General features: G+C 37.0%; 1 protein-coding gene across 2 annotated transcripts in view; it reads right to left on the bottom strand.

Annotated features, from left to right (window-relative positions):
* The window catches only part of prkcaa (protein kinase C, alpha, a), a 97,088-nt gene that overhangs the window by 78,425 nt on the left and 4,812 nt on the right, over nt 1–13,851 (bottom strand). The window lies entirely within an intron of this gene.

Here is a 13,851-nt window from a genome sequence, read left to right as displayed (position 1 = left end):
TAAACTGGCGTGACATTACACAAGAACATACACACGTGATTTTCTTGACTTAAACATATAATCAACAAAACCCAACATGCATGTTTTTAGAACATAAACTGGTACACTGTGAAATAGTAGCATTTCAATTGCAGGCCACACAACCGTTGACACTCACATTCACACAAATTAGACTCCTCAATGTAGGAGGACGCTGCAGTAACCGGAGAAAATCCACCCAAGCACAAGAAAACTCAACAAAGGAGGCCAGAATCCGAGATTCAAAACCAAAATCTCAGAACTATGAGGCAGTCGGGTTAAGCACAACTCAACTGCGCTGCCATTGCGTAAATCTACTGTGAGATAAAAATTAAAAAAAATTTTTTAAGTTCATGTGTTTAAAGTCAATTATATTTTGTCTTGGATTAAACAGCACTTTGCAAAGCACAGCAGGATTAAGCAAGCATTTGGAGTTAATTGTTTTTATGTGCATTTGTGTGCTTTTTCTACAGTGCCAGGATGAAGTGCTGACTGGTGGTTAACAGCATTTCTACTTGTTATTCGTCTGAACAGTGAACATAAAAGAAAATCCATACTCTCGAAGGATAGGCAGACCGACACAGATTTTGTCCTGATGTGTTGATTTATGTAGTTATAAATGTTTTACTTTTTACTGTAATCATTTTCACATTTCCTCTCTCATATATTGTAATTTTAAAGGTATTATGTCTATTAAAACATGAAGTCTGACAAGAAGAAACACCTTTGGTATTGTATTATAGTTTTAATTTAAGTAAAATTGATTTTTTTTATTATTATTATTATTTCAATTTTAATTGAGGTTTCGTATCCTTAAAGTAGCAGAGGACTCACTATTAGACCTGAGCAGGAAAACATTAGCTGTTAACAGCAAAGCACTTGGACAGAACGTATAAATATAAAACGTAACCGTAAACTTCCAGCAGAGCACTCACGTTGGATGATAACTTCAAGGAAAAGTCGTCAAACCCTGCAAGTCCTTCTAGATAATGCAATTTGAACATAGAGAAATGGATATACTGAGTTTGAATTTTTGATTTGACACTGAATTAGTTACATTCTCTGGCCAAGCCACGAAAACTAAAGCAACCCCCACCAGATTACAAAAGATTAGTCAAGACTATTTAATATTACTGTTTCATTTGGATAGCTTTAACTACTATACCCTGGATCACGGTGCATTAAATTAAATGTGTCATGATCCGTATTTGTTTAGTTTTGTATTTGGTTTTGCTTCATTTATGTCTATTTTTCTTGTGGTTCATGTCTTTCTCATGATGGATTTATGTCCACCTGTTGTCAGCCTGTGTCGACCAATCAGATCCCTCAGCCACTTGTGTCCTGTCCAGGTGTTTCTCCTTGTCTCGTTGCTTTGCTTGTATCTAGTTCCTGGTTTCTGTTCGGTTCTTGTTGGATCATTTCACTTGGTTGCGCTCCGCGTCGTGGTAATCCTGTCTATGTAAATTTAGTCTCATTAAACATTTTGTGAGCACACCTGTCTTCCCGGACTGCTTTCTGCATTTGGGTCCTCACCCCTAACAAAATGAGAAAGGGGTTAATGGATAAAGGCCACTGCCGATGCCAAAAAGGCAATAAGAGCTGCATATGATTAGATTTATAGTCCTATCACTGACAACCAGGAGGAGTGGACAGACCAAAAAAAAAATCAATGCCTAACTGCTACCAGGACAACAGCCATTTGCAAGTCGAGCAGGAGTAGGGACGTTTCTTCTAAAAGGTGCTAGCAGAGGCCAGTTAGTGACATATATATTATTGATAAATGGGCTCAAGTGTGGAGCAGACGTGTCTCCGCAACAAAAAGTATTCAAGAAGAGTAATTCAAAGAAATGTATTTCTAAGTTGTCACACTGGTGCAAGTTGATTTATTTACATTTACTTTCATTGTTGTAAACTTTTAGAGCAAAATGGCAACATTTAGGGGCAGTCTGCAGCTGAACCTTGACAAATGAAAGATGTTACAGATGTAAATAATTACATTTCATTTCAATAACATTTTACAGAAGATACACAAAGTGCTTTAAATGGTAAAAATGCAGTGTCACAATTTCACAAACGTGTTTTTAACTGCTTTTCGAACTGCTCTCAGCTGTACTTAAAAGTGTGCATTCCACAATATGTGTCAATAGACTGCAAGTGCCTATCATCTTTAGTCTCTAATCTTGTGTGAGGGACAGTAAATAAGGAGTTCAGCAGGCCGTAGTGACCATACAGGGCAATAAAATGACACCATATCCATCATTTAGGACTCTGTAATTGTTCAAATGTATGGAATTGTAAGTGGAACATGGAGAATTGAGTGCAGAAATGCAGTCCACATAACATGTTTATGTACCATTGTTTCATGAAACATGAAAAGTTTATGTCATAAATCCACAGACTATTCTAGTTATGGAGTAACATTTTTACAAAGTGACCCTAACAGGTGATAACAAGTCTTACTTTTTGTCACATTCAAACGCCAGCCACTTGTGAGCCATCCAGCCATATTGCAGCAAAGCAGTCATGCATTGCACTTATTGTATCTCATCCCTATTCCCTACTACAGGAGTTCAAAGGAAAACGTACCTCAGATGTGATGTGAGAATATCCTTTTTGAAAATAAATTAACCATTGTAATTAGGGGTGTTAAAAAAAATCGATTCGGCAATATATCGCCATATTGCATCGTGCAATTCTTGAATCGATTCAATAGGAAGCTGAATCGATTTTTAAACTTCCATTTTTAATGGAAAAATATTCAACAAAACGTCTTACTTCGGGTTAGGGTTCACACCTTAAGCATGGAAGAATGTTATATTAATGAACATATTAATATTTTATTTCAATGCTGTTCTAACATGAAACAGATTACAACCTGTATAAGACTGAAGTTTCAGATAAATAAATAATACATTTTCATCCAAATCTTATACTGTACAAGTTTATTGATTAGTATTTTCTAAATTTGAATTTAAAAAATTGCAACAATCGACTTAGAAATTTGTATCGGGATTAATCGGTATCGAATCGAATCGTGACCTGTCAATCGTGATACGAATCGAATCGTCAGGTACTAGGCAATTCACACCCCTAATTGTAATAAGCTCGATTCAGATGTGTGTGTGATGTTTATATAATAGTGCTGATGAAGTCTTCATGCGGAACATAAAAACAATTCAATTGCGAAAGCTGTGTCACCACACGCTTGACATTTTACTGTTGCTAACTTCTCAGTTCAGGTCAACACACTGTATACTGGTCCAAATATGTAACTGACTATGCCTGTTCCATTTTCCCTGCCTGTTGTTTTTCTTACAGCCCCTGCATTAGATAATACCATTATCACATCAAAATTCTGGGCAATTAAATGTAGATTACACTGTAATTCAGAGTCTGGTGCATTAGTCTTTGCTCTATCATGGAGCTATCTAATACACCTCTAATGCATTCAGACAGCAATATCCCGCATTAATCCTTGGTAATGTTCAGTGCTGCACCTCACCAGGGATTAAAGCAACTTTTAAAAGCATTCTGATCCTAACCAAAAGTGGGGTGTACCTCTAAAAAGGTGCACCTTTCAGGGGTGGTGCTTGGGCTCAGAGTAGGATTTTTCTCCCATGTGCATTAGCCTCACAATGACATTCAAATCCAGGTCAAATGTTGTCCACAGAGCTTTGTTATGGTTGCTAACATCTGCCGCTAACACTGACCTCGAAAAAACACCTTGCATTAAGTCACTGTATGAATGACATGAACACAGGAGGACTGAAAACACATTTCTTCTAAATTGTCTTGGCAGATGTTCTATCATCCATCAGTACAAAAATATGATTTTTGTTTTCCACTGTGAACCTATTAGACATATGCTGGTCCCTTAATGATCCAATTAAGTTTTCTTTCAAGCTCTTCCACCACTTTGTTGGGTGTCATTATTCAAGATATTGAAGGAGTGCTTTCGTAAGCTGCTGTCAGTTCAATAACGAGGAGGAGGATAATTGACTTTGCATTGTCTGCAGAATTCTATTACACCATTGCATGCAACTGTAGTAAAAGACAACAGGCTTTACAAGTTTTACCAATGACATCCCTGAAAGTGTGTGCGTGATGCATGTGTGTATTTGTTTATGTGTAACAGCAGGATAGCCAACATACTGTGCACAAACGCTTAGCGACTTATCTGATGACGATGCAGCCCGATAAAACATGATATCATCTGGAATATTAAGCATTAATAGTCATGGTAATCCACGGGTGATTGGGGGCAACTGATGGCGGAAATATAGGACTTTTTCTTTAGAATACTGTCCATCCGTGAATGTATTTTTATATCTACTGCTGGGTCACATGGAGAGGCGGACTATTCCACCTGATTCACCAGTCAATCACAGGTCAATGGTGTTAGGTGCTCTAAGTCAAATGGTTTATTTATTAATGACAGATTATCAAACATATGTTGTCTTTTCTACGTCATTTCTTCTCTTTAATTTAAGTTTTTTTTTTATCCTGCCCTGTCAGCTCATTTGCATACTGGGTATTCATTTACATAAACATATTTTAAACATTTCTTTGTCCATAAATATTGGTATGTCCATTCCCATAAACTGTAGTAGACTAAATAGAAGTGCCAGGCCAACAGTGGGGGATAGGGGGAATAACTTGTTTGGACTCCAAGGATTTCATATCTGGCCACTAACATGATTGAAAATCTAAATTACATTTCTAGACAGCAATGACACTGGAATACCAAGATGAATTTATCGGAACCACAAAACACATACAAGCATGAAAGCAGACGAAACCCATCTTCATAAGAACTGACTTCAAACTGTGTTGATTGCAGAATATCATTTTACTCCACGCTTCTCCAGCATCATGGATCAGATATCAGAGGCAAGAATGGCAAGATGAGAAGGAACTTCCTTTTTAATCTTATCATCATAATAGGAAAATATGAGATGTTGTGCATTCAGTCAGACCACAACAGGGATGCTAATGGAGAATTGCTTCTGGTGGGCTTTTGCAAAACGATGGCATCAACATACGCTTAATACATTTCTCATGGTTGCCAAGCTTGACAATGAATACACAACAGCACCCAGAAAAATTACCATTTCCATTCAAAATAGTCGGATTCTGTCTTGTCTCTGTTCTGCTGTGTTTTGCAGACGTGCATTGCAATTGCTAATAAATTTCATTATCGCTTTTATTGATTTATCCATTCATTGTGGAAGACCTAACAATGCTGATTCTTTTTCTCTCGCTTCTGCCTTTAGCACAAAACCTTGAAAGTCTAACAAAATACATTCCAACAACACTTGGTCCACAGAACTGTAACCTGATGTGATTTCCAAAGAACGCTATGCAGTAAGTTAAAACCCGGGGTTTAATTTGACAGGCCAACACAAGGCCAGTGTAATACTGTATGACAATCCAGCTTAGGGGCCGAGCAGCAGAGGCCTACTTTGCTTGCAGACAAATGCAAGGCTTTGCAAACTGTTGATGTAACAGCATCGATTCACCAGTGCAGGCATGGATTGTACCCTCCTGTCCACACAAAATCCAAAAGTTAATCTGCACAAACGGGCATGCTTACGACAGGCAAATGACAAAACAGCTGGCCCCATTCATGAAAAACACATTCAATGAGTTCTTCATTCACGTAAGCTACCGTTAAGCCCCCATTAAGAACCAATGTGGTTATTTGGACCCTCCAAAAATAACCATCAACCTACTGTGGTATGAATAAACCCAAAGTACAGAGCTGACAAAGCTTTTTCATGACGACTTGCCATTAGAGATTAGTATGATAGGTCAAGTACCCTGACATGACCTTACTGATGCCGAACTGTAAGGACTCTCTTGGGATGTGTTGACAGGGTCTTTAGATTGGTTTTAATCAATACACATACATTGTTGACATGTATCCTGGTTTGTTGTGACCTGATCATGACTGGAAAATGTTCTGTCAGGCATCTCATTTCTCTCATACTTCACGGTACACCCATCCCTACTGAACAGCATTTACTGTTTCATAAAAAAAATAGGAATATATCGCCATTTAATCAGCAATACTCTGACCTCACATTTACATCGGCTCCTGTCTCGCTGCCAATTTGCTGTCCAACACACCACGGGATATTCATAGGACAGCAGCAACATGGGCGTCACTCACTTGACTTCTTACTCAGCTGCGTGTCCTGCATTGAAAGCCTCTCATCAAATAGTGAGACATAACATGACAGGGCCATACCAGTCTAAGCCTAAAGGCAAATAAGCGTTTATCAAAGTGTGGTCCGGGTTTCCCAAGACTTACGAGGTGAGCAAATACAGAATCAGCAAGAGTGACACTGTAGCAAATACCACTGTGCCTTTTAAAAGTGAACTTAGACACACATACCATACAGTATATTGACTCTATCAACATGTAGTCCCAATAGGCTGACAGCTATGACCAACTCTTTCATAGCGCAAACACTACTACTACACCACCACCCTACACATTTCTCTCAGATGCACAATGAGAATCGAGGTGATAAATAATGCAGCTGCCATGATGGCTTAGTCTCATCTTAATGCGGCTGAATTGATTAGTGAGGAACAGGAAGCGACGTGAGAGGCTTTCGGGGAAATCCAAACTGCGCGGCAAATTTGCAAAGGTCACTCCTGGTTGGCATAGTTTAAAGCAAGCACGCTCTGAACTCATTCACCCCCAGCCGTTTTCACTAAAGCAGCCCCCTTCGCTCCCGGCTGTTTTACTGGATTTTGGCTGATTTTGCAAGGCCCACAGAATATTGCGTTCTATTGCTATAAAAACATGGAACCTATCAAAAGAAAGATTAGAGTCTCTTCTTTCATCAGTAAAAAAAAAAAAAAAGTATATTTCTATCTGTTTCTGTTTTGCAGCAATTAGTATAATATAGTTAAGTTTCATCATTATTCACAAATCTGTTTAAAACTGTGGGGGAAACAGCTTTTTGCAACATGGCCCTGTTTGATCTCTTATACTCTGCTGCCATCTGCTGGCCATTTTTGCAATAACTACCATTGCTTTAACCGTTCTCTGCAGTTCAGAGGCAGCATCAAGGCCTTCTGTATGCTCTAGCATAAAAAAAATGTTTTTAAAAATAAAAAATAAAAAAATAAAAAAAATACATCTTGACTACTTTATATGTTTTTGGGAGCAAATGAGTGAATTATTTTAAGTTAAATCATATGGATGTTTGAAGACAATATTCTGTGTGGGCTTCAATTATATTAAAAAATGTAAACCTCTAACTCAAATTTCCTTTTAAAGTATCAACTGACAGTATATGCTTTGAGGAAGCAGTTCTTGAAGGAAGGAAAAAGCCTTAAAGCCAACCTCCAGAGCTTAAGTAATATTTATTGTATGTCGAAGACAAAGCCCCAACATAATCACACAATGGTCTTCTTATAACAAAAAAACCCCACAAAAAACAACAAAAAAAAGTCTGTCCCTGTAAGCAGAGCTGCCACTATGCACTATGCACAGCAACGTCGCTCTTTGAGGGACAGGGGAGCAACTTTAAATATAGCCTCTGTTGATCTCTGCCTCCTTCTCTCACTCCCTTGTAAACTCACACACATGAGCAAATACACATTTTAATTGTGCTGCTCTGCTTTGTGAATGATGTATCTTGATGACAGAGCCAAGCAAGCAAAAAGTTGGAAGATCATAACTCTAGGAACCCTGTCATATAATGTTACTGCCAAAAAGCAGAGATACGAGTGCCGATTTGACCACGGGTGCTAATTTCTGCTATTTAAATGGCAAGTGATGAAGAGATCTGACATGTGAGAGGGGGAGTGAAGGCAGTCAGGGAAAAAGCACAAAGTTGCTCACGGCTTATAACAACTGTCAACATTGCTTCACTGTGGATGTCACAGAACATACAAGCTGCCTGGTTTCAAAGGGCCAAATAATAATTCAACTGGGGGGGATGTTCAAGCTGTGTTTTTATGTGGGGTTTAAGGCTTTTCATATTTCACTTATTAAATTCATAAACATGCCACTAATACCTCCTGAGTAATAAATACGCTTATATTCCACTACATTAAATGTAATGTTTGTATATTCAGATCCGTGAATGGAATTGGAATTAAACTAATTATGAAAACTATCAAAACATGCACATCTTAGCGCCGCAAATGAAGATGAATTTATTCTGTATAATTAAAACTTAATTGACAGTCTCATTTAATGCATGGGTGTGGTCATAAATTTTAAATTTTAGAAAAACAGTGTCTTCAGTGGTTTAAAGAGGGATTTTCAGCAACACAGTGCGTCATGAGATATAATCAGGTGTGCAAAATATATATGTATTTATAAATAATATACTTGGTCTTCTATCTACTGTCAACTACATATAGTGACAGACATAACATGTAAATATTCCTCCACTAGCTGACAGAAGGTACATAATTAATGTACTTTTATTTATTTATTGTTTTAAATAAATTAAGACGAGATCATCTTTATTTCAGTAGTGAGATTTAGGCTCAATATTGGCTCAAAGATCATACAGACCAAGAGATGCTTATGGCGTTATGATATAGCCAAGTATTATTAAGGCAACTGGGCTTACTGCAGCTGCAGTTTTTCTTTATCAGGTCATTACATGAAAGATGAATTCGCAATAAACTCCTGCAAAGAGGATTATTAACGGCAATCATCACTGTCTTCTAAAAGGAATGTACTACTTGTATATATCATAACCTTTCCGGTTCTTTTTATCATGAACAAAGAAAGTTTGATGTGTGTTGCTTTGATAGTGTACTGTATTGCCTCAAAGATTGTTCGGCTAATCATGAACTTTATCAAAAACTCAGGCCAATTGTGCCTGATGCTGTACCTAATAGCAGCATAGGGTTGTTCCATGACAAATCACCCATTAGGTTTACCCAAGCATAGTGAAGCTTGGTGTACTTATTGATAGTGATAGCACAACACTATTTTTCAAATTTTAGGTCAATCGGAGCAGGTATTTCGTCACCGAATTTTGGCATTTTCTGCAAAAAGGGGTGTGGCAACAATTTAGCAATTAGTTCAGCAGCAATAAGGAGCCAAAGTATCCATACCATCAGATATTCATTGAAAGTTGAATATTCAATTAATGAATATATTTACATTTATTTCAACAGAATGATGCAAGCAGCTCCGAACTCACATAATGTTGGCTGTCTGTATACTTTGGAAGGAAGTGTGTGCTTGTGAGAAAAGCTATCAGGCTAAATTGTTTCCTCTGTTGACAAGCTTCAGGATGGAGCAAAGGAAACAGACCAAGTTACTGTTTGAACAAGTTACCAATGCAAGAATTATCATGTAAAGAGAGAATGTGTGTTCCAAGCACATGAACACACATGAAGTTTACCTTTCAACTGTCAACACAGGCCGTAGTTGACTATTTTGAGCACTGTTCAAACGTCGAGCAGCTTAGAGCCATGTGTGCATCGACCGCAAAGAACAACTTAACAGAGTTACTGTTTCCTTGATATATAATGTTCTAGTTTATTGAATAAACATGTTTCTATATTTGTGAGATAGTCTCTTGTGCAATAATACATAGTATGAAGCTGATAAGTGAATGAACATGTGGAAAAAATACTAAAACTTTTTAGAATTATGTCGAAATAAACACCGACTTGAAAAGTTTGTACAAGCACTTCACACAACTCTAATTTGTGAGTGCAGCTACCAGACCACCAGACAGCTACTGTAGCACTACTTCACATCTAGATAAGAATGTTTAGCTGGATCTAAATAAAACGGGTCAAGAGAGAGAACTACTGAAGGCTAATTGTGCTGAGAGACATATTCTAAGCGCACAGAATCAACAGCAGCAGGCCAAGACTTTGAAACATGACTCGGCAGGAAAAGTAGCCAACAGTTGATGGACAGATTGTTCACAAGAAAGATAACATCTTGTGACAATTTGGTTCCACAACATTTCAGTACTAGTGTCATGTTGTGTATACGCTTCAAGTGGAATTGACAGTAGGTATTACAAACCATAACCATTTCAACAGGTTCATTTTAATGTACAAGCTCTTAGTATTAGCCATCTGTTTTCTGTACCACTTGTCGTCAAATGTGAGCTGGAGCCTATCCCAGGTAAATTCAGGCAGGTTACCGGTCAATAGCAGGGCACATTGTTCTCAATGCAGATTAAACTTTAATTTATGTTCTTTACTTCCTCACAAGCAGCTCAAAGAACAATGCCTGGAAAAAAATGTTACAAAAGGACAGGCAAGATAATGTACTGGTTTCTTCATTTGAATGCACATGTGACAAATTCAAGGCCTGGGGGCCAGATTTGGCCCACTGCATCATTTTACGTAGTGCAAGAAAGAAATTTTAAGTATGTCAACTTCTATCATGCTTGCTAAAATCAAAATTACCAACAGTTGTTTTATGCACTTAATAGTGTTGAGACATTGCAAGTATTTTTTGTTACTGACCTCATTATTTACAATAACTTGAAAAATAGTTGAACAAACTATTATTCTTGACTTCTGATTTCTAAGGTAGTTACTCAACGATTTGTTGTGTATTGTAAATGTAATAACATGAGGAGGTGATTAAAGATTTATATGGCTTTTTGTATGGCATAACAGTCATAACGGCCATCCCAGGGAAACTACAATGCGGTCCACCAATATTAGTTTGACAGTTTTGTTGTATGGAAACCTCTCTTTTAAAGAGCACATTCAGTTGGTTTCTCAAAAGCTGAAAGTTTTACTGCAGAAACAAGCCGTTTTTCTCTTTTATAGTTTTTGGCAGTTTTTTTTTTAGACTGAGTCAACCTTTTTAACTATTCTTGACTGCGGTAAAGTGTTGTATATAAATGCTTCTCCTCAGAGTCAGCAGATTTTGAACAGTGTGTATAATGGAGCTCTGAAATTCATCACTAATTGTGGATTTCTCATTCACCATTGTACTTTGTACTCTAAAGTCAGTTGAACTCCTTTGATTGGACGTCATCTAAGTTTTCATTTATAAAGCAATTCTAGGCTACATTCCACAGTGCCTTTCTTCTATGTTGATCATGAAGGACGGATTGCATAATTTGCATTTGTCTGACTTTGTGCAAGTTGTTTTTCCCGAAGTTTGTATTGAACTGGAGAAGAAGGCTTTTAGTTTCGCTGCTCCTTTTGGATAGAGCAAACTGTAGATAAAACTCTAAAAGAATCTTCTGTCTCTGAAAGTTTTTAAATCCTTGTTGAAAGCATCCCTTTAATGAAGCAAGAGATTGCCTAGTAAGAAAAAAAATCTGATCTGGGTTACTAGGTCTATTGATGTGCATTATAATCAACTATTTATTGATAGATAACAAATGTCATTTGTGTGTGAATTGATTGTTGATTAATCAAATACTGAATTAATTAAGAATGAATTAAAATAGAATGTACTACTTGTTTGCAATCAGCAGATTGCAGGTTTAATCAGTCTCAATTAGTTTTTAAAGACTTGAGGAACATCACAACTATGGGAAGCTGAGTGTCATTCAATAATTAAAGCAATTGTTGAAAAAAAAAACAGTTTATTAAAATTATATATATTTTTAAGGCAATATGTTTTTTTTTTTTTTTTTATGTTTAGTCAAATTCTGAAAATTATCAGAGGAATAAAGGTTATCTTTCTATTATCTTGTCTTGACTTTGTCCAGGAGTAAACTGAAGCTCTAAATGCTCAATAATTAATAATTAATGCAACTCAGTCAAAACTGACCTCTTTTGTGAAAGAAAAAAAAAGTTTAAAAGGTAACTCATCAAAATGTCCTGCTTATGAGACTGTAAAGGCAAGTGTGATGTAATACGTCACAATCCCTATTTTTAGCAAAAGGACATTTACGGGGATGAAAATGAAATGTCAATCCTGTTACAGAAATGTCACCCTCCCGTTTATCACCTTGTCATTTTTCGAGCGGTGACTGAGAGACGGCCTGGCTCTGCTGGAGCACCTGACCTCCATTTTATAAGAGCGCCTCAGCCTTAATAATTTATGGCGAAACAGATCTTACAAAGTGAGGACCTTTTCCTACTTTTGAAAGTTGCAGCGGAAACGATCGCCTCTTGATAGGGGCGGTCATTATTTATTCAACATGTCTGGAAGGGGAATTTATGAAAAGTGAAGAAGACATCGGCAGTTGAGATTTATTTTTCTATCCTGGGCTAGGACTAAGCAGTGCAGCTAATAAGGACAAACACACTCGAAAATTAATAGCTAGAACAATCTTTTGCTTGAATTTGAAGATGCTTTAAATGCCAGTAGCTGCATTAACATTAGCAATAGCATATATGACGAGGTGACTCATTACTAAAAGTTAGGAGGAAAAATAACAGCTTGCTGTGAAAGCAAACCTGATGGCGTTACAAGAACATGTTGTGCTGTCAACCTCTTTTTCAACCAGGAACACCACAAACAACTGCTTGAACACTTTTTCACAGGCTTTTGAGAGTCAACATTTTGTTCCTACTAACACTGAAGACTCCATGAAGCTTCTTTCTATGTTTACTGGAATGTTGTGTTAAGCTAAGACCTGTGAATGTGTCACTCTTGCTGACACTCTCATAAGAAAAGCTCCCAATTACTACGGTCAAATGTCTGGCAAGGCGTTTATCTTTATGTCTACAACAGAGATGGCCAAGCAGAGCAATCCACCAATAATCCCGGGTGCTTTGCAGCTGGTCCCACCTGCTGCATTTGGACTGGGACAGCAGGCGCGTTTATCCTACATTTAGGAAGATAGAGAGGTTGCAAAAATACAACAACAAACGCTGGCGTTGACAATGCTGGGGTGAGTGGAAGCTCCAATTGGAATGCAGCATGTAAATGTGAGATTTGTGTACACAAATGAATGTCATATACTGTACATCGGTCATGTAACTGAGCGTGGTTTCGAGCACAAACTATTGTGAGGTGTTTGTGGGGTCAAATAATGACACCAATATTTTTTCCATTTAAACAGCTGATGTTATTGTTACTGTAAATTACAACAATATATGTGAGAAAAGATGTATGTTGTGCTGTATGTGTCGATGTGTTGTTTGTGAATCAGTAACAGGGCTGCGTTTAGTTCCACCCGGTAACCACAGAAGTAGGTGATAGGTTAAAATTCCTACAGTAGGGCCTACCTTTTATAACCTTTCAAAATTAAAAAAAAAAAAAAAAAAATTTAAAAAAAAATCATAATTTAGGAATTGTAATGCTTGCTTTGACAAGTGCTTAACATATCAGGAATGTATTACTATGACAGCTTTATTCCAAAATGGATTCAATTCATTGTTTTACTCAAAATTCTACACCGTTCTTGTGTTTGTTTTTGCTATTTAATACAGCAACAACAACAAAACCTAAGGATCACATGTACCGATTGTAAATTCAGTTGATTGGAAAGGATTAGGATTGGCCGACAGCAGTTTATATAAATTGATGTTGCATGTCAGTAGAGCTGCGCTTTTTTCTTTCATTTTTTCCGAATCATTCTGGACGATTACGATTTTAATCGAAGTAATAAACTCAACAAACATTAAAGGTTTCACTTACTCAATAATAAATCCTGTACAGAATGTTCAGACAGCAATAATGTATAATGATTTTAAATCAGTTTTCACATAACTTAATATTCATAGTGTGTGCATAAAAAAAGCTATTCATGGCTTGTGCATAACTTGTTTAAATGCCACAATTAAGTATATTGTAAACACCTCTTGTAATGTAATGTTTGGATACAAAAGATCTTAAGAACAAAAGCTTTTCGTAATCCAGAAGAAAAGAGCGTATTTATTTATGTGCAATTCAATTTCATGATTTAG

This window comes from Festucalex cinctus, chromosome 6 (genome assembly GCF_051991245.1).
Source record: "Festucalex cinctus isolate MCC-2025b chromosome 6, RoL_Fcin_1.0, whole genome shotgun sequence".
NCBI lineage: Eukaryota > Metazoa > Chordata > Actinopteri > Syngnathiformes > Syngnathidae > Festucalex > Festucalex cinctus.
Note: the sequence above shows the minus strand (reverse complement) of the source record. Positions and strands in the feature narration are given on the sequence as shown.